Genomic DNA, 26,685 nt, shown 5'->3' with positions numbered 1-26,685 from the left:
AAAATTTTTCTTAACCAACATCTGCATACAAGAACTAATTAAACACACAAAATGAGGACCTCGGGATAAATGTTCAGCCCCCATGAAAACAATTCATGTCAGGCAGTTAAGATCCTTGAGGCCTCCGAGACTTACTGAGAGCAGGTAAAATACATTACTGGCCCAGGCCTCTCCCAGGTCCACACGGAGAGCCCAGTTCTAGGTCGACATGTTTAGATTTGACACAGCTACCAACTATAGTACTGGTTTTAGCCTTACTGCACACCATATTATTTTTCTAAAAAAAACAGCTTTATTGAGGCACAAACTGCACATTTAAAACTGTATAATTAGATCTAAGTTTGGACAATACACCCATGAAACCATCATCACAATCAAAATAGCGAGCAAACCCGTCCCTCTCCAAGTCTCCTCGGGCCCTTTTGATGCTGCGGTATTTTTAGGTACACAAACAGCAGTACATTTGTGGGTGTGACACCATTATTTTAGACTTCCATGAGCAGTTTGCTGGGATTTCTGGCTTCTCTCCCATTCCCTCTCCTGTGTCTCTCCCAGCTCCCGCTCCTGAATCCTGAACCCCTCACACTGTATTCACCCCAGTCCCTGCCGCCACTTGGATCTCCTGCGGCTCCCCACCAATTCCTCTTGCCCCATCCCCAAACAAAGGCCCCTTTCAGGGGCTCACATGGCTCTGAGGGTGCCCTGGGAAAGGGTCTGGAGGTGAAGGACGCAGCACAGTTGCAGTAATACTGGCAAAAGCACATCTTACTGGGACCGAGCCACCAGATTACCCACAATAAGGTGTAACACTGAACTTCAGTGTTTGATCTCTGAGGGGCTCATACAGTTACCCCAGAATATACTGGAGATGGAGACATTTTAATCCATGCAGGGGTCTGGATATTTACATTAGAACTTTCTATGGTTACCCTGGTCTTGCTTCTATCTTAAAAATCCCTAAAATGCACCATTTGGGTAAATGTAATGTAAAATTAAAATTTCAACCGAAATACAATACAGCTCCAATTGTTCTGAGGGTGTCTTGTTCTTGTTTGTTTATTAATTAATTCTAATGGAACCAGACAATACTGGTTCAGGCTTCCTTTTGAATTATTACAATTAAATGTAGGGGGTACATTTATACTTTTAAAGTCTCTGATAAGTCTTAGTATTAACTTAGTTGTATTTTTAATTAGCTTTAGGAAAACTGAGCTTCTTAATTAGCATTAGGAAAACTGAATTGATACAATGCTGAGGTAATGAATTTCTGTACTTATTTAAATGACAAAACTCTCTGAGTAAAAGATAAACCATGCTGCTAATTCCCATTTTTAAAAGTGGACAAAACCCTCAAAAGATGTATTTATCTGTATTTTCCCTTTCACAGATATGACTTCATAATTGCATGAAATTACCTCTGAGATGTCAGATGTCCTGTGCCTGTGTTTTGCATGCTCCTCAGGACAGAAGTTAAAATTCTTCATTCTTTTCAGACAACTGGTTCTTTAATGAAGCTGACAAACTGGATTGTCCAGAACTGCATATTCTGGAGCCAGTTCTAAGATGGTTGGGATCGGGACGGATGGATTGTTGGAAATAGAAAAGTAGAGAGAGTAGAGAGGTGGCTAAGTTGGGAGCATCTGTGCAATGAAAAGATAAGGTCTGATATGATGATATGTAATACAGCACTGCAAAGGTTGCAAGCAAGAAAACGGAAGCTAAAAAAATGTAAGAGGACCCTCTGTCCTCCTTCACATGTCTCTTCCTTTTCCTCTGCCTCACCCGTCTCTTTCCTTTCCTCAACAATTCAGTCCTGAAGTCATGAAGGGAGGTAGAGTAAGGTAAGTGTCTGTGAGGAGAGGTGGCCCAGTGTGAGGACTCAGAACCCAGGGGGGTAGGGAAGGCCTAGAAGTTATAGACCTGGATGGGGTGTGAGGGAGGGCAAACAGGAAGTCCACCCAGGGGAGGGATGGCAGAGACTGATTCCTTAGAGGGGATTGATCAAATAAGTAAATATACTTAGAATAATGGGAGCTATGTTTCTCACAGTCAGAGGAAGGAGTTACAAATCTACAAAGGGAGAAAGCTAGAATGAATCCTGTGGTATTGGGTTGGATGTGAAGGTATTGGTGTGAGCTCAAGGATTTCAAGGAAACCAGATATGGAAACAAATGTGTGTATATTTCCATATATATGTACTTCTAGCACTGTCTACCAAGAGCCCTTGGAGCAGCAATAGCTCGACAGCAACGAGCACACCTAGTGCCCAGCTCTTGGTTTCTAAATACCACTCTCCACTAAGAGTTCCTTAGAGAAGTAGCTGATTCCAGGGCTAGCAGAAGTTGAACCTAGAACATCTATCTGTGTCAGAAAATAATGGAAATGCTCAAAGGATGATTGGGTTGTGTCAAAGTTACAGAAATCAGCTTGAAGGGGCAACCAAATAGAAGACAATTTGAGCATCAAAAAAAAAAACATAACAGATTATAACCCACTGAATAAAATAGAAATCATGAATCCATACTGAACTAAATTTGATGAGGAATGAGATGCTTTTCAGTACCTCCCTTAAAATACACATTCATTACAGAGGACAAAAGAGTAATTCATGATGAAGAAACCTAGCAGATGCCATGTTATCAAATGATCAGTCATGGGACAGGCCAGAATCCTGCACCACATGTTATGGTGCAGTGAGGAGGCTACAACCCCACTAAGCGGTTTCTGCTAAAGAACCACAGCTTAAAGCTAATCATGAGGAAACATCAGATAAATGAAAAAGAGGGACATTCTACAAAGTGACTGTCTTATTCTCTTCAAAAATGGCATTGTCTTAAAGATCAGGTAAAGAAAGGAAGGGGATAAACAACTAAATCAGTGAGTGACTATGACCTGGTCCCTTTTGCCATAAAGGCCATTCTTGGGAAAACTGGCAAAATTTGAATGGAACCTAGGATCAGGTGATGTTAAGGGGCCACTGCTAACCACTGCGTGGCGGTGATGGGAGAGAAAGTCCCTGTGTCTGTAGAAAATACACAACAAATGGCTTGGGGTTCATGGGTCATCGCGTTGGCAGCTTACTCTTAAATACCTCAAGAAAAAAATATTTTTTTACTCTAGTTATAACTTTTCTGTAGGCTTGTGGTGGTTAGTGGAAACATAACAAAAAATCAAATAAGTAAGTCATTATATTCTTTTCTTTTAAATACATGTCTTAAAGGGTTTTATTCACCACCTCAAAGAAGTCCATCTAGAAGGAGGCAGAGAGTAAAGGGGCACAGACCTCCCCTAGTCTGGATGAGTCATTCCCTTCACTCCGCCTTTCCTGACCTGAAGCCCAGGTCAGAGTTTTGGAATGACCCTTGGCTTTGCCCATCATAGCATTTATCATACTGTAATTATAGCTGCCTGCTTACTTACAAATTCTATGGGATTTGTCTAGGAAAAACATAATTTACCTCCACTTTCACTGCTTCACTCTGTCTGACACCAGGTGTGGAGGGTTTGACACACCAAACAATTCTCCGGCAGACACCAACTGGCAGTCCTGCAATTTAACCCAATTCTGACACTGTCTTCTTGGAGAGAGCATCAAATCCCATAGCATTCAGTCCTACAAGACCTCCCCCACATCAGGTGTCCTCTGTGCTTCTGACTGACTATATGGCAGGATCCCACAGTCTCAGGTCCAAAGTACGCTAGAACAGCTCACAGAACTCAGGAAAACACTTATATTTACCAGTTCGTTATATAAAAAAGGATACAGGGGAAGCGGCATATAGAACAAGTGGGGGTACATCTGTCCCCGTGGAGTTGGGTTACGTCTACTTCTTGTTGGATGTGTTCACCAACTCAGAAGCTCTATGAAACCCATACTTTGGGGATTATTACGGAGGCTTCCTCATATAGGCATGATCCCTCATTAACTGCATTTCCAGAACATCTCCCTCCTCCAGGGAATGGGATGAGAGACTGAAAGTTCTAAGCTTCTAATCATGGCTTGTCATTCTAGTGACCAGCCCCCGTTCAGGAGCCAGCCAGGAGGGTTCTCATTCGGACAAAAGACAGCCCTACCACCCAGGAAATCACAAGGGTTTTAAGAGCCAGGGTCAGAGGCCAACAATTAGAACAAGGGGCAGAGACATGTATGTATATTTTATTATTTTATTTTTAGTATTAATATATATTATATATAATCTGCCATATTATTATGAATACATATATATTCCTTATATCTCACACAAGCGCAGGGTAGTTTCTGAATAAGCGTTTGCTGAATGAAAGAAAGAATAGTTCCCACTGACCCCAGAGAAGCCCTTCCCCACAGTTGGGGACTCTTTCAGTCAGGTAATTAGAGATAAAGGCCAAGCGATACAGCTGAATGATCGGCACTTCTCCACGCGGGCGGGGCCCTCTTCCCACCCTCACGGAACTATTAGGAGGCTCTGCTATGACTCTTGAGCCTGTGCAGAGGAGGCATGGAAAGGCCTGGCGTGAGTCACTGTTAGATCAACATGACCTTGTTCTCTGAAGGGCTCGCAGTGGGGAAACCTAAAAAGGAAGAAAATCTGTTGGCTGCCAGGGCTCCGGAGCAGAGTCAAGGGCTACAGCCCCTCACCAAGTTTTAGACTTAACACGGTTCCCGAGTGATGCAAGCCCTCCTGCCTCTTCCCGCACTGCAATAATGGCAGGCCCTGGGAAGCATTGAGAACGCTTTCCTTTAAGGAAAACTATTCTAAGTGACCCAAGGACGTTTCAGCCTAAACCGTGACAATCTCTACAAACTGCCCCCGGACCCGGGCGGCCTGGTCGGCCCTTGACAGGGCGGGCTTCTCTCCTGGGCGGCCCCTCCGCAGCAGGGTGCGTGCAAGACGGAAAAGACACCCCGTGCTCTCCACAATAGGGGCAATTGTTCTGAGCTGCCACATTCCATTAAATGTTTACCTTTTTGTTTCACAATCTCACAGGAAATGAGGGGCCAAGGATTTTTGACTCCCATATTCCCCTCTGGTCAAGACTAAAGGAGATGAGTTGTTTTTCTAGTTGCTCAAAAAGGGACTGGTAACAAGCAGGAAATTAGCACGTAGCTAAAGACGCTGGATCACAACTTTTGGGTTTCAACCAAATTCTCCAGCAATTGCTTGAAATGCGTCATAGGAATGGCGTAACAATGAGCCTTGGTTAACCTTCTTCTACTCTCGGATGTCCTTTGGGGACGTTTAGCAAGTGGGGCTGAGCATCCTACCCATCCTGCTCTTTGGTCTACTGAGAACCATCATGAATCAAGACAACGCTGGGAGAGAGGTGAGGCTCCTCACTGACCCAGAAGGTGGGGAAGTGGCGACGGCTCTGCAGCACTGGGAAGGAGGCACAGGGCTTCGCCCCGCTCCCCTCCCCCGCTCCACATGCATGCCCCAAGACCAGACCCCCACTCCACTTTTGCTTATAGGAGATGTCAGTATTTCCCTGAAGATCCTTTGGTCCAGAAGGGATAGAAATCAGGGATGTGAATTCCAGTCCCACCTCCACCACAGAAAAGCCAAGTAAAACCTCCCTGGGCTAAAGCCCCCTAACATTAAGTTCAAGTCTTAGAGTACAATACCCTTTAGGACATTTCTAACTTTCTAATTGCCTTGAAAATTAGCAAAAATTATTTCAAAAAATTAAGAATATATCATTCAGTTTTAAGCAAAATTGTCATGACTAACTAAAATCAGTGTTTTTCAATACTTCTACTTATTTCTATAGTAAAAGCCCAGTCTCTGAACTTGGAAGGCTGGGGTTCAAATCCTGTCTATGCCATTTCTTAGCTGTGTGACCCAGGGGAAACTGCTTAACCTTTCTGTGCCTCTGTTGCCACATCTGTAATGTAGAGAAATGACAATATATATTTTATAGGTTTTTGTGAGGATGAAAAGCATAAATACAAATTAAGTAGTACCTACCAATGGTAAACACTCAATAAATGCTAATACTCATCATTGTTGTATTGCTAATTTTAAGAAAGAATTTTGTATTTGGGAAAGAACATGAATATATTTTAAAAAAAAAAAGAAACCTAAAATGGACAGATCCACATGTGGGCCAAAAAGTTATACTTTCACATTCCAAATAATTTCTCATGAACATTAAAGTCCGGCCTGCTTTTAGTCCTGAAGCACAAAGGGGAGTTCACTTTGCTCTCCTCGTGATGTGCACGTTGCATTTTAAGACTCTTTCCACTGTAAGGATGCAGACTGAATTCAAACTCGCTTAGGCAAGAAGGGGTATGGACAGGTCCACGTGGGCACACTGCAGGAGAGGGCGGGATGAAGGTCCTGTCAGGAGGCCGGTGGGACCCGTGGCCACTGTGTGCCCCGAACGTCCCCTCCCTCTCATCTACTGGGCAATGCAACTTGTCTCAGTCAGACTGCCGGCGTTTGCAGCCGCTTCAGTGTTACCCTTCTGCAGACCCTCTGTCTCCAGCAGCCTCTCATCCCATATTCTAATAATTCCAGGAGCTTGGAGGAAAGTGGATTTTGTCTCAGATCCAGCTTGAAAAATCTTGAGGAAAAGCTTTGATTCGTGCGCTTTGGGTCACCCACACCCTACACCAGGGCCTAGACCTAGTCCCTGGGGCAGGGAAGGTGGGCAGTGGAGGGAGGTTTACCAGAATGATGGCAGAGAGGGAGGAAAGAAAAGCCTTAGGTGTCCACTGCTACATCCTCCACTTATGGAGGAAACCAGACCCACTTTGTAATTGCTTTAAGAATGGAGGTGCCAATGAATTAAAAGGACTTAACAGCAGGAAATCATGGTCAGGGTTATGGATAGGCTGTCCTGGGGACAGAGCCTTTCACCACATCCATTTGTCATTCACCGAGAGGCCCAGAGGACGTAAAGATTTGTTGGCCCTACAACCAAGGTGCTTTGCATCCACCAGTCCCCAGGGGCCCTGGGCAGGAAGGACTACGGGCGGGTCATGCCCTCTGGGAGTAGTTTCAGGAGACTGGGAGCAACTCACCCTATCCTTAGGGACTGACTTCATTCCTAAGCGGGAATTGATAAAAACAAACAAGTGTTTGAAGATGCACTTCAAACCGCCGATTTCGGTGGACTATGTTTATAAAATTTCCACTATCTCAATCAGTTACAAAGTTGGGTGAAATATTTTTTTTTTGGTCTAGCTCTGTCCTGACTCCTTACACTTTCAAGTTCATTTTTAGTCCCTCGGGTCTGTCTGGAAGTTCTAAGAAAGACCTTTTTTATTAATTTTGCTCAATGTTGCAAAGGAACCATTTGTTTTCATTCGTCATGTACTGACATAGGCCCACCTCCAGGTCTCTGGGGAGCCATATGAGGCATTTTCCAGAGTTATTTCCAGAATAAACAAGGCTGGAAAGGCCTGCCTCGCATAACCACTGCCCACAGCTTCACGCCTCCTCGCCAGGCGGGAGGAGAAACTCCTTGACCTTCTGTAAATATTTCAACACAACCAGTTCTCTAAGGGATTAGAAGTTGTATTTTTTAGTCAACTCAGAAACATCCACAGAAAATATGTCTTTTTTTGCTGTGAGTGCTTCACTGATGTTGAAACATCTCAACATTATATTTTTATGGCTATGGACAAAGGAACTTTATGTCCCAAAATTCTCAGGCAAAACGGGCACAAAAAGAGAGTCTATATGATCAGATTGTAGGGACCACTTTCTGTGCAGCCACAAAAATGGGAAGAGCTGGCAGAAAGTCTGTGATTGACGGGTATTTTTGGCCACTGGTGCCACCTGATCAACTGGAAACCCTCAAGGCCTAGAAAATGGAACTGAAAAAAATGAAAACACCATAAAGGGATGGGGACAGAATGGTACATATTAAGAGTATTTAAACTACCCCATTTGTCAGTATATGCCAGGGGAGACGTCGCAGCCTGAATCTCAAAAAGAGATTTTGAGGCCTTCTCTGTTCCCCTTGTGGTCCACACAGTTGGGCCAGGAGTCCAGCGGACTGTCACGGGCAAGGGAAGCCCAAGACACTATGAGACGAGCAGTTGGCTCAGTGCGCTGCCAATAGCGCGGACCTGAGCTGCCCTTTGCCTTGGAAGCCCCTCGGTTCAGGGGACACACAGGGAGGCTGGAGTCAGCAAACAGAAAGACCGTGTGCCAGTGGTGTTAGCCTCCGTGGAGCATGGAGGGGGGACACGTCTGCCCCCAAAGACAACCCTGCTCACCTCCAGTCAGTGCCAATTCACCATCATTGCCATCCCATCTAATTTTTTAAGAGAAACCATAAATCCCCAAGTTTTTAATATTGAAAACTAAAATTTAAAGGCTGTGAGCCAACTCTGAGAGAGCATAAAGATGACCAACAAAGTTCTGATCTCCCCACAATGACTTAAATACTTTTTCTGAAATCCCAAATACGACGATTCTTTAAAGGACGCTTTGGTGCCAAGCCTGTGTGCTGCTGCCTTGTCCCTCAGGGACTGGCCGTGGGGTAAGCAGAGGCACTGAAGGACACCTGTGGTATGATATGAAATACATGTGGTCTTTGTCCCCAGTTTCCGGCAGAGAGTTGCTGAAACCCTTGGAATCTTAGGAGCGGTGGAGTGGCCTGGTGTCCACAGGAGCCCCCTGTGGTCACACCCAAGTTCACGCTGATGGGGTGACTCAGGGCAGGGCCCTGGGAGGGGGCTGCTCAGCAGAGTGACTCAGTGGTTAGAGGGTTGGGACTTTCAGCTCCACCCAACAATCTCCGGGCAAGTGGGGGGCTGGAGATTAAAAACTATAAACACTCTTGAACAAGACATGATGAGCTTCTAAGCTGGGGAAACCACAGTGGTTCTGGGAGAGCGGTGTGCCCAGAGAGGACAAGGAGCTCTGAGCTACTCCCAGCCCCATACCTGGCCCCGTGCATCTCTCCATCTGGCCGTTCCTGAGCTGTATCCTTAAAACAAACAGAAGTAAAGTGCCCTCCTGGGTTCTGTGAGCTGTTCTAGAAAATGATCGAAACTTAGGAGAGGGTCATGGGAATCCCTGATTTATAGCCAGTCTGTCAAAGTGCAGGTGGCCCAGAACTTGCAACTGGCATCTGAGGACAAGTACCAGGCAGTTATTGTCCAAACTGAATTGAATTGGTAGACACCCAGATGAGTTGGAGAATCAGAAAAGAGTGGTCAGTCTGAGCACCCCAAACTCCAGGTTTGGGTGTCAGGAGCTACAAGCAGTGCACGCAGCACCCAGTGTTGACCTCCATGTGTCGTCTGTGTGCCAAAGCTTGCAGCAAAGCCTTGCTGAGAGTGACAGCCTGGTCTTTGCTGACCCTGAGAGGAAGTGAAGGAAGAGTCTGGGGTGCGATAGAGGGGCCCTGCAGGAATCAGCTGGTGAAGTCTGGAAGCACAGCATGATGGTTCAAGTGGAATGTAGACAAGTCACTGGCCTTGGGGACAAGGACCTGGTCACAGCCAGAGCTTGCAGGACCGGGGTGGGAACTGGGATCCTGTAATTCCAATAGTAAAGAAAGTGTGATGTCACAGGACAGCACATGGGTTCCCAGGAAAACATGGAGACACAGCGGGCTGCGCCAGGCCCCCAGGGCTGCTCACAGGTTCCCGTCCCCACCTCCACCTCCCACCTTCCTCCTTATTCCCAGCCTCGTTTCCTGTGGAGGCCGTGCTCTCTGTGAGCCCTGGAATAGTTCATACATGCTGCTGAATGAAGAACCCAGAACGCCCTTGGGGCCTGACACATACCTTTTCTGAGCTTCCTTACATTTAATTTTGTATTTATTTATCTTTAAATGAACAGACTATTTTTTTGAGCAGCTTTAGGTTTACAGAAAATACTGGGTGAAAAGTACGGAGCTCCCATATGCCCCCCATGCCTTCCAAGGTGCCCTGCTGTTGACATCTTGCGCTGGTGTGTGGATTCATTACAATCGATGAGCCAGTACACACACACTGCTTTTAGCTGAAGCCCATCATCAGTCAGGGCTCACTTTTGCTTCGTACATTCTATGGGTTTTGACAAACGAACAATGACATCCATCCACCACTGTGGCACCACAGTCGCCCTGCCTAAATCTTCCCGTCCGTTTCTCCCACCCCCAAGACCCCTGGTAACCACTAATATTTTCACGGTCTCCATGGTTGTGCCTTTTCCAGAACGTCATGTTACAATCACATGGTATGGGGCCTTTTCAGATTGGCTTCCTTCACTTAGTAACATGTATTCAGGGTTCCTCCTTGTCCTTCAGTAGTTTGATCACTCATTTTTTCTACCACGGAATAATATTGTGCTCACACCACTGTTTGTTTCCTCATTTGTCTACTGAGGAACATGTTGGCTGCCCCCGGATTTGAGCAGTTATGAGTAAAGCAGCTATGAACCTTCAGGTGCAGGTTATTGTGTGGACATAAGTTTTCCACTAATTTGGGGAAATACCAAGGAGTGCCACTGCTAGATCATGGGGTGAGCGTATGCCATTCGAAATGGCTGTACTATTTTGCATTCTTTCTGTGCATTTTTAAACTATAACATCCTTTGGGTTTATAAAATCTGCAAATACATAAATGAGATCTTTTTCTAGGGTTTGTTTATTTTTGTATTCTTAGAGACGGGACAGGCTGCCGTACTTTAAAACTTCAGTGGCATAGAATTTCACGACATTCCATCCAAGACACCATCCTGTAGACCAAGCCGTTCTCTGCACCGCCTGAGCTCCTTCCATGGAGCTGAGCTCTCCCTGCCGTGCCCTCTTATGCGCCCACCTCGGTCCTGGCCTTCTGCTCTCGGGTCCTACGGTTACTCCATCTCTCATCTGCCTCTTCTCAACCTGGTCCCCCTCAAGATTGTGCCCACCAGCTGCCCAGCCCTCTCCACGACTTCCCCCACAATAAGATGAGCAAACAATTCAAAGCCTCCTGGGCCCCACAACCCCTTCTGTTACCTTCCTGCTTTGCACCCCTTCTCCTCCCGAGCAATCCACACATCCTAACTTGGTAACTCCTCATCCACTTTTTAATATTTTTAAATCTCCCACCCCCCAAAAAGTCGGTGTACCTTCCTTCCCCTCCAACCCAAGCTTCCATTCCAGACAATTACTACAAATGAGCTTTTAACCAACTTCCAATGATAGAAAAACAGAATATTCCTCTTATTTAAATTGTTTCAGTACAGGAAGAAGGAAAGAAAAAGAAGGAAAGGGACAAGAAAAGAATTGAGGAAAAAACTGCCCAACTGGTTTAATGAAATTAATATAAGTGATTCCCTGAATCTGAAAACTGGATGAGGACATTAAAAGAAAAAAAAAAAAAAGGCAGGCCAATATCACTTATAAACAGAAATAGGAAATTTGGCAGTGAAGATGAATATGTGAATTATGGAAGAAGAAGCTTAATTAGTTTACAGACAAATGAAAATTTACTAAAGTGCACTAGCATTCAGATAAACTAAGAAAATATTTATGTTTTATTTCATTTTAAATAATTTAAATAATATTTATAATAAAACACTGTGTTCCATGAATGTAAAGGTGGTTTTACATCAGAAACCCCACCAATGTAATTCACTATATTGATGGTTTAGTGGAGAAAAATGTATTATTTTAATAGATGGAGAAAGCATTTGATAAAGTTCGACAATTTAGTTGGTAAGGCTGTATATCAAGAACACAAAACAAATATTGTCAATAAAGAAATTCTAGATAGAAAAAGAGTCAATGTAGAACAATTATAAACACACACACATACACACACATACACACACACACAAATCCATAAGTTCACTGTGGCTGGCATATTCCAAGATGCATCCCCCACCAAAATTTCAGGCCCTTAGTGAACACATGCCTTCTTCCCTTTATTCAATCAAACACTAACCTAGGTATTGCAGTAAAAAGGATTTACAGATATAATTAAGGATGTTGACTTTAAAATAGGAAAAATATTCAGGTGGTCTTGACTTAATCACATGAACCCTTTAAAAGCAGAGTATTCTCCAACTGGTCACAGAAAAGGAAGTCTGAGAGTCAATGGGACTAGGTATCCATTGCTGGCTTGAAGATGGAGTAGGCCCCATGGCAAGGAATGTCGGCAGCCACTAGGTGCTGAGACTAGCGCCCAGCTGACAGCCAGGAGGAAATAGGACCTCAGTCCCCCAGTCTCAAAATGCTGAATTTTGTCAACAAGAACACACTTAGAAGCGGATTTTCCCACGCAGCCTCCAAACAAGAACTCAACCTAGTCCGTGTCTTGATGTCAGCCTTGTGATACCCTGAGCATAAAACTCAGCTACACCACACCAGACTTCTGACCTACAGGACTGAGCTAATAAATAAGTGTTGTTTTTCAACTGCTAAATTTGTGCTAATTTGTTACATCGCAATAGAAGACAAATACTCTCTTCATCTGAAACTTTCTCCCAACATTTATACCTGTGGGGAATGTGTGCATTTCCTTTTGAATGAAATCTCATTGTATGTACTATCTTATGACCAGCAAATTAAGGATTCAGTTTGCCAAATTTCACCAAAATAAAACGAAACAAACGATTTGTTGGAGTTTTCATTGGAATAACATTTAACAATAAATCGGTTAGAGGAGAACTGATATGTTTAGGAGATTATGGAAACAAGGCAGACAAAGCCAAACGCTGTGTATCACTTATATGCAGAATCTAAAGGAGCTGACCTCATAGAAACAGATAGAATGGTGGTTACCAGGAGCTGGCGTGGTGGGGCTGGGGGGAGGCAGAGATGTTGGTCATACAAACCTAAGTTAGAAAATGAATAATGTACAGTTGAAAGTTGCTAAGATAGTAGATCTTAAATGTTCTTACCACAAAAAAGAAATGCGTATGACGGATGGAGGCGTTACCTAACACTAAGGTGGTAATCATATTGCTGTGTATCAAATCAGCAGGCTATACACCTTAAAGTTACACAGTTATGCGTCAATTCTAACTCAATAAAATTGTGGGTGGGGAACGAGTTTATGTCTTCAAAAACATGATATAACTCTCCATTTATTTAGGCCTTTAATGCCTGTTGGGCAAATTTTATAATGTTCTCTGTAAAGTCTTGCTCGTTTTTATTAAGCTTATTCTAAGTGCTATTGCAAATGGTATAGTTTTAATTGCCTATTTTTTACTGATTGTTGTTGAAGCAACATTACAGAAATGTAACCAATCTTTGATTTTGCAGCCATTGTTTAAAACCCTTTAGTAATCTACTGTCAATTCCTTAGGAGTTTCTAAGAAGCCAAATATATCTTGAATGGTTTCTGTTTATTCTTCCTTTCCAACTATATAGCTTTCTTTTCTTCCTGGTCTTACTGCACTGACTGCATCTCCTTTACCACGTGGACTAGAAAAGGCAGAACTTGGTGTCTTGAGTTGTACCTAATTTTAAAGAGAATGTTTTTAATGTGTCACCATTAAGTTTGAGGTTCACTGAAATTTGGGTTTTTTAAAAATAAATTGTCTTCATTCTGTTAAGAATAACTTCTTTTACTTGCAGTCTGTTAAGATTTTTTTATCATGGATGAATGTTGAATTTTATAATTTGCTTTTCTGCATTGACTGAGGTGATCACATAGTTTTCCTTCTTTGATGAATTAAGGGGGCAAATTACAATAGATTTTTCTAGGATAAACTGTATCTTTCTTGGACATTCCTTGATTCTGTGGGCTCATATTTCGCTTAGGATTTTTACAGCTGCATTCATGAGTGAAATGGGTCAAGAATTGTAACTTTCTTGCCTGGTTTTGGTATTATACTTATACAAATTGATCTGAGTTTCAGTAAATTAGTTAAGGAGTATTCCCTTCATCTCTGTTACTTGGAAGAGTTTGTGCTATGTTGGAATTATTTATTCCCGGAATGTCTGGTAAAACTTATCTGCAGAATCATCTGGGCTTGACATCTCCTCGAAGGAAGATTTTATCTTGTGATTCAATTTCTTTAATGGACTTAGAACCGGTCAGGTTCACTATCTTCTCCTGAGTCACTGTGGGTAAGTTATATTTTTCTAGGAATTTATCACTCTGCTGTCCTACAGATGTTTTATAATACCCTCTCATCATTGTAAGCTCTGCTCCACCTGTATTTATGTGCCCTAATTCTCAGGACTGTTGGTTTGCACCTTCTCTCATCTGGTCTTGATCATTTTTATTGGGGCGTGTGCTTGGCACATGGCATGCACAGTGCTTAGAACAAATAACGAACGATTCTTCTATTATATAGCATGTGTGTGATTCTCATGTTTACAGTTGTAATATTATGGTTCTATACATCATGGCTAGCTAAGTCGTATACAATATGGCTACAGTATTATTATATCTTGTACCAGTCATTATTGTCTTATTTTAGGCTCCACTACTGTTTGGGTAGAAGGTGTGAAGGGGGCAGGATTGGCACCTCTCCCTGGTGATGGTCAAAGCCATGTCAGTGCTGTAGCTAGAGCCTGTAGACTGATTCTTGTCATCACATGGGCCAAGATCTAATATCAGGATGAAAGATTACATGGATATTTCATTTTACTGTTCACCAACTTTGCCTGGATCTTAACAGTACAGTTCCATTTTTTGCAATGACATTTCATTACTGAATCAAGAAGATAATCTAAATTTGAAGTCTATATATATATTCTAAGGATCTCAAATTCTATTTTGATTTTAAATAGAGGGAAAAAGTCCCCAAAACCACTTTCCTTTTTCTTTTTTTTAAATTAAGGTATTTCTGATAAACACTCTTATGAAGGTTTCACATGAAAACAAAATGTGGTTACTACATTCACCCGTATTATCATGTCCCCTCCATACCCCTTTACAGTCACTGCCCGTCAGTATAGTAAGATGTGACAGAGTCACTATTTGCCTTTTCTGTGCTATACTGTCTTCCCCATGGTCCTCCCCACACCATGTGTGCCAGTCATAATACCCCTCAGTCCCCTTCTCCCTCCCTCCCCCAACCCTCCCCTTTGGTAACCGCTAGTCCCTTCTTGGAGTCTGTGATTCTGCTGCTGTTTTGTTCCTTCGGTTTTGCTTCGTTGTTATACTCCACAAATGAGGGAAATCATTTGGTACTTGTCTTTCTCCACCTGGCTTATTTCACTGAGCATAATACCCTCCAGCTCCATCCATATTGTTGCAAATGGTAGGATTTGTTTCTTTCTTATGGCTGAATAATATTCCATTGTGTATATGTACCACATCTTCTTTATTCATTCATCTACTGATGGACACTTAGGTTGCTTCCAGATCTTGGCTATTGTAAATCCACTTTCCTTTTCCTTGACTTGACCTCATGCAAAATAGGTTATCACCACTGGATTCAATAATTCATTTATCACTCAACTATGGCCTTCCAATTAAGGGCCTCACATGGTAAAACCAAAATTAAGATAGACTGTATATGGCCTGAGAGTTAGTTCAGGTAAAAAGCAAAAAAAAAGCAGATGCATACATTCTAGTGGAAAGGCCATTTTTGTGTTTGTCCTGGAAGCCAGGAAGACAAGTTATTGGCTAAATCTGTCCATTCATTCATTCACCACGTATTCATTTAGTGTCTTGATAATATAATTTGTCTCCAGCACCCCTCCAGATGACCTCAGCACTCTGGTTCACTTGGTGACTATGGTTCATAGATCAACACCTGAACTGCCTCTTCCTCCCAAACATGGTTTAGGTTTTATTTCCTTAAATATATGCATGTTTACCCACCTGATGCTCATCCATTTGTCCAACCATTCATGCTGTACTTGCAGCTGGTCCCCATCACACTGAAATTTCAAGTAACTGCAGCCACACGGCTTCTGCATGTAATTCCTGTATTTGGTAATCGCAAGTGCTTAGCACATTAGGGTCCTCAACAAACATGAAATAATAACAGATTCCATGCTTGGTAACCATGGACTTGAAAAAATTAATGAAGCGGTTGCCTCTGGACCACAATATGTTCAATACAAACTGATTACTTGCTGCTATGAAATCTATCTGCCAATGACAATATGAAATTAGATGATTTGGAACATGTGTCTCAGCTGTATGTCAAGCTGTGAAGTCAGGCATGTTAAGGTGTGTCTGTGAAGGCAGACAGACTGGACACAGGAAGTAAAGATCACTGAGGGCCTCGGGCAATGTCCCAATCAGAGTCTCCTTCCTTCTAATTTTCTCTCTTCCCCCAGTGACAGGACTTCCACCCCCACTTTCTGTCTAGTAGGAATTCTCTTCACCTAATGTGCTGTTTATTCACAGCCTGCAGACTTCATTATCCTGCTGTCAGTTTTAAATCTGGGGGGAGGAAGATGGTAGGAAAAATCCTAACTACAAGATAGCAATGGTACAGCAGAGGTTGTGATGGCAACATCAAGAAATGACGAGCGACTGCTCACACAACAAAGAGCAATGTCAGTGCAGAAACTGGGAGGTGTGGTGGGAGGCAGGCACTGTAGCACAGAGAGGCTATGGTGCACCACAGGAAATCACTCTAATGCCCCCAGAAAGTATGTCTGAATGGATGAACCTTGAGGACATAATGCTAAGTGAAACAAACCGGTCACAGAAAGACAAATACTACACAACTCCACTCCCTTCAAGTCCCTCGAGTGTCCAAATTCAGAGACAGAAAATAGAATGGCGGTTTCCAGTGGCTGTGCGGAGGGGAGAGTAGGAAAATGTTTAATGGGGACAGTTTGTTTTGCAAGATGAAAAGCACTTTGGAGATTTAAAACTCACACAGTAGGTACTCTCTTGTGTTTGGCTTCCTTCACTCACCATGTTTTAAAAAGTCATCTATGTGAATCATTAATTTGTTTCCTTATATTGCAAAATAGTATTTCATTGCATAGATCTATCATAATTTATCCATTCACCCATGAATGTATATTTTTGTTGTTTCTAGTTCTTTGACAATTATGAATAAAGATGCTAGGAACATGCATGTACAAGTCTTTCTACAGACATACATTTTCATTTAATTTGGATAAATACATATGAGTAGAACTGAATCATCTGTATCGCTGCCAAACTGTTTTCCAAATGGTTGTGCCATGTTACGTAACTACCAACTCATGTGAGAATTCTGGCTGTTCCACATTCTTATCAACACTTGTTATTGTCATGTTCTTAAATTTTAGTCGTTCTAGTGGGTATGTGAGGTTTCAGCTTCTATTTCCCTGATGCCTACTGGTGTTAAGCATCTTTTCATATACATATTGTATTGCAGATACTGTCTCCCAGTCTGTGACTTGCCTTTTTATTTTCTTAAGTGTCCTGTTGAGAGCAAAAGTTTTTAACTCTGATTAAGGTCATTTTTCAATTTTTTTATGGTACATGGTATTAGTGTCTAGTTAAGAAATCTTATCCTACCCCAAGGTTTCAAAGATTTTTCTCGTATATTTTCATTTACAAGTTTTATGTTAATTTTATGTAGGATATAATGTAAACATCAAAGTTCCTGTTTTCTAAATTGATATCAAGTTTTTCCTGCACAATTTGTCAAAAAGACCCTCTTTTTCCCCAGCTGAATTATCTTGGCCACTTTTTCAAAAGTCATTGAACTGTACGTGCATGGGTCTGTTTTCTTACTCCTGACACTGTTCCATTAACCCCTATGTCTGTCTTTACATCAGTACCTCAGTGTCTTGATTATTGTTGCTGAATGTTGAATACCGAAATCAGATAATATGAGTCTTCCAACTTTATTCTTCATTTTCAAAATCATTTTGGCTTTTGAAGGCTCTTTGCATTTCCATGTACATTTTAAGATCAACTTGCCAGTTTCTACACAAAGGCTACTGGAATTTTAATTGGAATTGCATTAAATCTACAAACCAATTTGGAGATAGTTGACATTTTGGTAAAAATTGAGCCTTCCCATCCATGAACATGGTCTATCTACCTATTTACTTACATCTTTTAAAATTTCTTTCAGCAATATTTGTTAAGATTATCCCTGTAAATTTAATGATTTTTAGAAACTATCATAAATGGTATTTTTTTATTTGAATTTTCAATTTTTCATTGCTGGTATATAGAAATTCAATTGATATTTGTATATTGCCCTTATATCCCATAACCTTACTAAACTCAATTATATGTATCATTTTTTGTAGATTCCTTAGGATTTTCTTTGTACAAGATCATGTCACCCATGAACAAAAATAGCTTTATATCTTTCAAACATGTATAAGTTTTATTTATTTTTCTTGATTTATTGCTCAGACTAGGCCTCCAGGAAAGGTAAGAGTGGACACCCTTGGGTTCCCAATCTCAAGAAAAAAAACATTCAGCTTTTCATCATTAAGGATATTATTAGTGGGAGGGGCTTTGTAGCTGTCCTTTATTTGCCTGAGGCAGCTTCTTTCTATTCCCAGTTTGCCAGCAGTTTATGAATAGTTACTACATTTTGTCAAAAGTTGGTGGGGTTTTTTGAGTTGGGACGGAGGGATGCATTTGTAGAGATATTGCACAGGAAATAATTAACATAGCAGGCCTAAGACTGCTAAAGCCAGTTTGAAGGTTGATTTTTGGCTGCCATCTGGGGACTTACATTTTGGGAGGGTTCCCATCATTTCCAGAATTGACCTACAAGTCTGGAGTAGCTCACTGCACCTAAATGGTTTGTTCAGGCAATGTGGTTGATGCTGAACATCTGCTTTCTTTCTTGGAGTCTGGAATTTTGGTATGTGCCACCCAGAGGTTGCCTGGACAGAGTCTCTAATGAGCTCTGGTACATGGCATGTCACATGTGCCATGGAGAGTTAAGCACGGGGGAGAGGAGTTCTGGAATCTCACATCTGGTCTCTTCCAGACTTCATCTCATTGCTGATCTTGCTTTATATCCTTTCTCTATAATAAATTGTAGCCATGAGTATGATGACATGCTGAGTCCTGTGAGTCCTCAAGAATCATGGGATCTGGAGGTAGGTTCGGGATCACCAATACAGATATCATATAGTTTTTCTCCTTTATTCTGTGAATTATATTGATTTTGAAAACTAATTCTGAATTCCTGGAATAAACCCCACTTGGTTATATATCCTCTGTATATATACATATCCTCTCATATATATCAGATTTGACTGCTAATACGTTGTTGAGGATTTTGCCTCTACTAATAATAAGGGATATTGGTCTATTTACTTTTATTTATAATTATTTGGTCTGGCTTAGGTAACAGGGTAATTGAGCCTCATTAAAATGAGTTGCAAAGTGTTATTACCTCTTTTATTTTCTAAAAGTTTGTGTAGGATTGGTATTATTTCTTTCTTAACTATTTGATAGAATTCTCCAATGGAGTCATCTGGGTCTGGTATCTTCTTTGTCAGATGTTTTTAAGTTATAAATTTAATTTCTTTTTAGAAATAAGGCTATTAAGATATTCTATTTCTTCTTGAGTTAGTTTCCATTATTTGTATTTTTCAAAGAATTTGGGCATTTCATTTGTCAAATTTATTGGCATTAATTGTTCAAAATAGTCCCTAATGATCCTTTTAATAGCTGTACAATTTTTGGTGATGTCCTTCTTTAATTCCTGATAATGGTAGCTTGTGCTTTCCCTCTTTTTTGTTTCTTAGTCATTCGGTCTAGAGGTTTATTGATTTTATTAATCTTTACAAAACACCAACTATTGGTTCCATTGATTGTTCTCTATTGTCTTACAATTTCATTAGTTTCTACTCATTTTACTTATGCTTATGTTAGTTTAATTTGCTCTTCTTAGTCTCTTAAGGTGGAAACAGATCATTCACTTGGGACATTTCTTTTTTTCTAATAAAAGTATTTAATGCTATAAACTTCCCTCTGAGCACTGCTTTAGCTTCATGACCCAAATTTTGATATATTGTATTTTCATTTTCATTCAGTTCAAAATATTTTCTAATTCCACTATGATTTCTTCTTTGACTCATGGGTTATTTAGAAATGTGTTTATTTTCCTAATATTTGGATTTTTTCCAGAGATTTTTCTGTCTTTTGTTGTTGTTTATTTGATTAATTCTAGTTAAGTTGCAGGTGGCAGGAGATTGTAATAGTTGGTGCCAAAAGCTTCTCAGACTCTTAAACTATTTAGTCTACTTTGCCAACAAATTTTTTTCATGGCTCTTACAAGGGTAAATTCCAGACACATGTTCTGAGTTAATTAATCTTAATATTAATTTGGACATTTAATATTTAATATTGTATAAGCAAAAATATTAACGATTCCAAACAACCATTAATTTAAGTTGAACACTTGGGTTCTTCTTGTGCTTTTTAAATTTTTTGGATTTTAACTCTTATTAGATCATTTAATTTGAAACTAAAGAAAAATAAGATCTCTGAACAGGCAGAGCACAGAGGTTCTTAAGGCAGTGGAACTACTCTGTGCGCTGCTACAATGGTGAATACATGTCGTTATAATCTGTCAAAACCCATAGAATGTGCAATGTCAACGTGAACCCTAAGGTCAGCTATGGACTTCGGGTGATTATGATGTATCAGTGCGGGTTCATCGACTGTAACAGAAGCACCATCTGGTGCGGGGTGTTGACAGTGGAGGAGGGTGTGAGGATGGGGAGGGCCAGGGGCCCATCAGAACCCTGTACTTTCTGCTCAGTTTTGCCGTGTACGTTAAACTGTTCAAAAACAAGGTCTATTTTTTTTTAAAGTAATAGTAATAAGATCTCATGACATTTCAAATGCTAGTTTAATGTTTAATAATATTTTCACATTTGTTGCTCCTACTGAACTTAAGTTTTTCCAATCCCATGTGGTTTCAGTGTGACTTCTAAAAATCTCCCTTAAACTTTAATAAGCTTTGCCAGGTGACAATAAAATTACTTACATTAAGCCTAAATTAATTTAGAAATGAAGGATTTTGAGGACTCAGTCAAGTCCTGGGGATGTGAGTCAGAGATTAAATTAATATGATCTTAAGGAAAAGGCACCCCTTTTACTACTCAACTCATGCTTTCCCTGCTCAGAGTACAAGATTAGCAACACATGCTGCCTCTCCTAGGCATTCAGTGGAGCTCGGTAAATAATATCAGAACTGAGTCATTTATGGTTGAATGACACAGAATGAAAAATAAATGCCTTTCAGGCAGTTCCTGTTGCTTACTAGGGACTAAGCAGACACTTTAACTGAAGTGCCCCACCTGTGACCCAAATGAACCTTTCCCTATAAGGATGTTGATCTGATTTCCTGATCAAAAAAGGAAACCCTAAACACTGTAAATGATTTGTCTGGGCTTGAAAGAGGCCTATTTTCCCTTCTCCAAGGCCTTGTCAGTGTAAATCTACCAGTTCATTCCTTGACTGGCTGAGGGTGGTGCATTGTTTTGTTTTGAAGAATTCTAGTTAAAGTTGCTATTTAATCCTAGTGAAAGGCCAGTCGCCCAGCAGCCGTACAGGTGGCTAGAGTTTATTGCTTTCGGAAGTAGAAACAAGGTAACTAAAAAGAGAATTCCTACTTAGAACTTGGAAGACGAACACTGGTATTTTTACAGGGTTTTTTCAATACAACTATCCGTTCTAACTGACCTACCAGAACAGTGATGTCTCCCAGCACTAGTCCCTGGGCCTTCTTACCTAGTGAGGAAGGTAAAATTGAAATGTAACATCATCTTTCTTCCAGAGGTAGGAAGGATGACAGCTTTCAGATAACTGAATTAAACTTGAGAGAGCCAAGAGGAGAGGGGGCCTTGTCCGAGGAAACGACAACAGATTCATAAACTGAATGAGTCATAAAACTGCTTTCGAATTGCAAAACTGATTATGAGTCACTGAAGAAAAACTTAAGAGTCTCACAAAATCTGAGTTTTCTTTTAGGGATCAACAAATGTGGCCTCTGCTGTTCATTAACATAGTCTTATTCATCGACCTGAAATAACCTTTTGGTGATACTGAAATAGATCAACTTCTGCAAAACACTGCTTAGAAATGTTTGTTTGAAAGCCTGATTTGGCTCTAGATTTCTTTTGAATGAACCGCAAGAGTCTGGATGATAAAAAGAATTCTGTCAGAAACAGGCCGTGGATAAAACTATAGAAATCTGTCTTAGTAGTAATCTGTGTATTTCTGACTCCTTCAGAAGGTCATTCTCTTGAAATAAGTCTCTGGCTGAAAAACAACCTGATAAAGGAGGAAGTGGCCTTGACAAGCATGGTTACCAATTATGAGGGGGAAATGTTCAAAAGCAGAGATCTAGTAGGTGATTCATTATACAAAAAGAATTAATAGGTGGAAATCTCTAGAAGCCAGAATCGATACAATGCTCACTCAGAACCGGAAACTAACCGATGCCCCAAGAATCCTTCCAAGAATAGATGAATGGTGTCCACTCAAGCTTTTAATCATTAACTTCACAACAACCTTAGAATTATGACCTGCTTCAGGAACAGGTGAAGAAGGTCAGTAGTGACAAGGCGTTTTGTTTTTAGCTGACTGGAAAGCTTGGAGATAGTGAAGGTAGATAAAAATAGTAAGTGAGTGTTGGCGATTTTTTGCATGTTTATATAAGGGCAGTTTTACTACCAGTACTTAAGAGATTGAAATATAAATAAACAATAAAAATGTATCTAGACCATGTTAAAAACTATGGGTTTTGTAATTTGGTCTGAAAATCTCCAAAGAATTTGCTTGCTGGATTTGCATGTGATAACTTTGTTGAACATTAAACTCCAAAATGGAAATGTAGATGAAAAGATAAAAAAGGATTCTGAAACCAAATGGCCCTCAGCTCTGAAGCCTATTTGTCAAGAGGATTTTAAACTCCCTTCACTTCAAGGGGTAGCTAATTTTTTTTTCCATAGGCCTAAAGATGAGTCTGGTTTATATGCTTTTTTTTGTCTCATGGGCAGCTTGGGTAGAAGGGAAAAACAGGATTAACAGTCTGAGGACAGGGCTGCAAGCCTTCTGCCACTTACTAGTACAGGTTGAGGAAGTCGTCCAACCTGTGAGTTCCCTCATCTCTTAAGACGGGGCTGATAAAACCACCTCGCGGTTGCTGGGGCCACTGGCTAAGGTAGGATGGGAAAGCATGACACGGGCAGCCCAGGAAGGTTTAACCAGTGTGAATCTCAGAGCAAAGGGCAATCGCCATTTTATGTTTGTCGTATTTCATGGCTAATGGTATTTTAAAAACCACAATTATTTGGAGAAAAAAAAGACTTTCAGTGTCATTACCAAGGACAGTGGTTTCCAAGATTCTATTTGAGAAGACTGCATTGCCCATCAACAAGTGATTCTCAGCGCTCACCTCCAAATCTTTCTCATTACATAAATTATTGTATGTAAAGAAATGCTTATTACATGTGAAGGGCAGAGGCTGGGTTTCCTTTGTACTGAAAACCATCTTATAACCACAGTAAATCCTCAACGCACACTTGCTGAGATGAGTGTTTACAAGGAATTGGAAGGGATTCTGATATTTTCCTGTCTCTTTCACTCCGGCCAATGGCCCTGTGGGAGTTTCCACCGGGTGGACCTCTTCCGATTTCAGCCTTTGCCTGTGAACGCTCTTCTCACAGCTAAAAGCAGGGTGTTACGTGCATATCTGTTTTACTTCTCCCCTCTCGCCAGGCATTTCAATCAACTTTGATTAAGGAACCCAAATCTCCGCTGTACTTTTTGATCTCTGGCTGAAGTTCAACGTGTCACTCACACCCACCAGCTGCGGCTCTTGCCCTCTCCTCACCTGCAGTGATGACGTGGAGAAGTCTCAGCCAGAGAGAGAACCAGCCCACATTTGGGGAATGGACGTGTCTCCCCATGAGCCCTCGGTGTCTCCCATGACTGTGTGGTAGCCAACCTTTCAGGTTCCTTTTTAAAAGAAAAGTCATCATTAAATCTGCCAAGATTGAAAAAAGTGAAGTGGATGAAGTGACTCCCTATTTGCATGAAAGAGGCAGTTCGCTGGGTGGAGTTAATGAGGGCAGAGGTGAGTCATGGAGTCCTGAGCTGTGAGCATAATTGCAGCTCGTTCAGAAATGAGCACGTATGTACGTGACCTTTATTCTCCACCAAAGCCTCCCAAGCACTAGCTTCCATGCTGACACAGACAACCAGGGGAAGCCAATCCAGACAGCAGGAGCCAGACATCTGGTCACGTTCGCGGAGATTAGATGGCTCTGCGCGGAAGAGGCATTGAGAAATAGCCCGTTTACGTTAACCACACACCTAAAGTCCACCTGACAAGAGGCTGGTCTCTACCACACCGCGCTTCCAACTGAGGAAACTTCACGATTGGCATTACATCGCCAAACATCCCCATTCTGTGGCACCGTTTTCCAGCTTCATGCCGATTCCAGAGAAATCCTCTTCTAGAGAAACCCTCTAGTGAAATCTTTGCCTCTTGCTCCCTTCCCATAAGCCCTCATACTTGGACTGCTTTTCACAGGTCACTGTCCCCAAGTCCTGTTAACTTGTTTCTTTAGACGTGTTCTCCTAAAGTCTCACCCTTGCCCACCTCTCCTGCCGGTCCTCTTTCCTCACCTCTAGTTGCACTCTCCCGATGGCCTCACTTCTGCCTCCCGCATCCTTCAGTTTATCCTGTACATCACTGTCAGGTTTGTGGCCCCAAAATGCCCTTTGCAAATACCACGGCTCAGCTCAGGGAACTTTAGTATCCCTCGGGTTCCTGCAAACTCCTCACCTGCCTTTTAAGTCATCTGGCCCCACTTCCCTCTGGCAGGTGTTTCTCCTGGGACCCCCGCACTCCCTTGATGGACGAGCACCCCTCTGTACCATGCCCACTGGCGCTCAGGTGTGGCTCTTCCTGAAATGCCCTCCTCTTGTCTCCTCTGTGCCGAGTCCCATCTGGCAGGCGTGCGGCCCTCCTCCCACCCCCAGAAGCCTTCCACAGCCACCACTTGGCTTTTTTATTCCCTTGACTTGAATGCACTGCTGCCCCCACCCCCCGCTGACCCCACTCAGGCACCAGCTCCTCCGCAAAGTCTTCCGGATCCTCCACACCAGGATCCACGTGCCCCGCCACCCGCCACAGCGCCTTCATGACCGCTCATGACACATACCACAAACTGCCTGGCTTTAATAGCTATTTCCCTGTTAGATTATAAGCTCACTGGTGATAGGGACCGTGTCTTACTCATCTTTTTATGTCCTGAAACACCGAATACAGTGTGTTATCAAAAAATATCTGTTGAATAAATAGACAAAGCAGTTCAGGGGCCCTATCAGAGCAGGAGACATACTGGCCCCAGCTGACCGAGGCCCTTGAGTGATGTCCCTTTTGTCAAAGTCATACCAGTTGTCCTGTGTCTTTAAGAAAGATGCACCATGGTTCACCTTGTTATTCATCAAAAGTGGTGCCAAAACATATGAGATCTCACAGTTTTCTTTGATAAACTGTGCAATAAGGAAAATAAATGCCCCATATTTCAGTACACCTACAACTATACATGGCACACTTGTCAGAGGTCAGCTTGGCCAGCCTTTTGAACACGCTGCTCATAAATACAAGTTATTCAAGTCAAACGTAACAACTGAGTATTAATAAGGGAGAAAGGCGACACAGGTACTGAGTGCCAGGTTCTGGCCCGGGAGGTGATTTGCTTTAACACACACTTTCTTCGTTCCTCATCCCTCTGAAGTGTCCACCCCTTCCTTCATAAGCAGCACTGCAAAATCCTTACTTGCGTACATCAAACTGTCCTGAAATTAAATGTCATTCTCCTCTCCACTCATCTCTTTCCAGCTCCGCACCAGTCTCCTCCCAATCGCCCACATTTTTCCTGTCCGTGAGCCCTTTTGGTGCTAAAATGCCATGTGTTTCTTTTAATAGCTCCACTAACTGGTCACCACCATGGCTCTGTGTCATGCCGATTCCAGAGACACTCTGGGGACTTTATGACCATCAGATTAGTAACACGTTATTAATTGACATAATAATTCCATAAAGTAATGAACAATTATGTTCTCCACTGAGGAAATTCAAGCTCAGAAAGATTAAGTAACCAGCTGTGGGATACTCTGACAAGGTCAAAACCAGAAAACAAGGCCTTCTAATTCAGTGCCATCCTTAAAAGGCTGTATTGCCTCACCTTCCTCCATGGTGTTCTTTAAAAGAAACAAGAAGCGAGTACGGGAACATTAAAAAAAAAATGTTATGTTCTAAAAATAACATCACCCATTTAATCCCCAACTGCTCAGTTATCTGTGAACAAGGGCTATGCATTCTTATTTTTCCTTGTCTGGGGAGACCTGACCTGTCTCTAGACACGGGGAGCAGCCCTTCTCTTCTTCAGAAGAACATCTGTGCTGCAGTCTGGGGGTCAACAGGCCCTGCCAACCGCCCTCCCCACGTTGGGTGCTGAGACAACTCAGACCACATCGCCTCTCAGCCGAAAACCCTCCACAGGCTTCCCCTTCCTCAGAGGAAAAGCCTTTTGTGATGTGGTCCCTGCTCCCTGTCTACCCTCCTCCCCACAAAGCCTGCCCTCTTTCACCACACTCCCAGTATGCTCTTGCGTCCCAGGGCAGATTCCGGCCTCAGGGCCTTTGCACTGCTCTTCCCTTTGCCTGGAATGTTCTCCCCCAGATGTCCATACGACCCACCACTACTGAGGCCTTTGCTCAGATGCTACCTCCTCAGTGACACCTTTCCTGGCCACCTGATCTATCATTTCAGCCGCCCCCTTCCCCCACCCCAGCATGTTCAAGATCTTGTCCTTGCCTAATTTTTACCCCCCAGCATGTGACCCTGTCCAACA

The 26,685-nt window shown here is 42.1% G+C and overlaps 1 long non-coding RNA gene across 2 annotated transcripts in view; it reads left to right on the top strand.

Moving 5' to 3' along the window:
- The window catches only part of LOC118968625 (uncharacterized), a 48,736-nt gene extending 22,701 nt beyond the window's left edge, over window positions 1-26,035 (top strand). Inside the window, exons 2-3 of one of the 2 annotated variants that reach the window (XR_012129956.1) lie at window positions 1,388-5,304; window positions 23,537-26,035. This is a non-coding gene — a long non-coding RNA (uncharacterized lncRNA). Of the gene's footprint in view, window positions 1-1,387; window positions 5,305-10,588; window positions 12,655-23,536 lie in introns of those variants that run through there. The other variant, XR_012129957.1, reaches the window with a different exon arrangement.
- The last annotated feature ends 650 nt before the right edge of the window (window positions 26,036-26,685 follow it).

The sequence above is a fragment of the Manis javanica genome, chromosome 4 (assembly GCF_040802235.1).
Source record: "Manis javanica isolate MJ-LG chromosome 4, MJ_LKY, whole genome shotgun sequence".
Lineage (NCBI taxonomy): Eukaryota > Metazoa > Chordata > Mammalia > Pholidota > Manidae > Manis > Manis javanica.
This window is presented reverse-complemented; position numbering and strand designations above follow the sequence as displayed.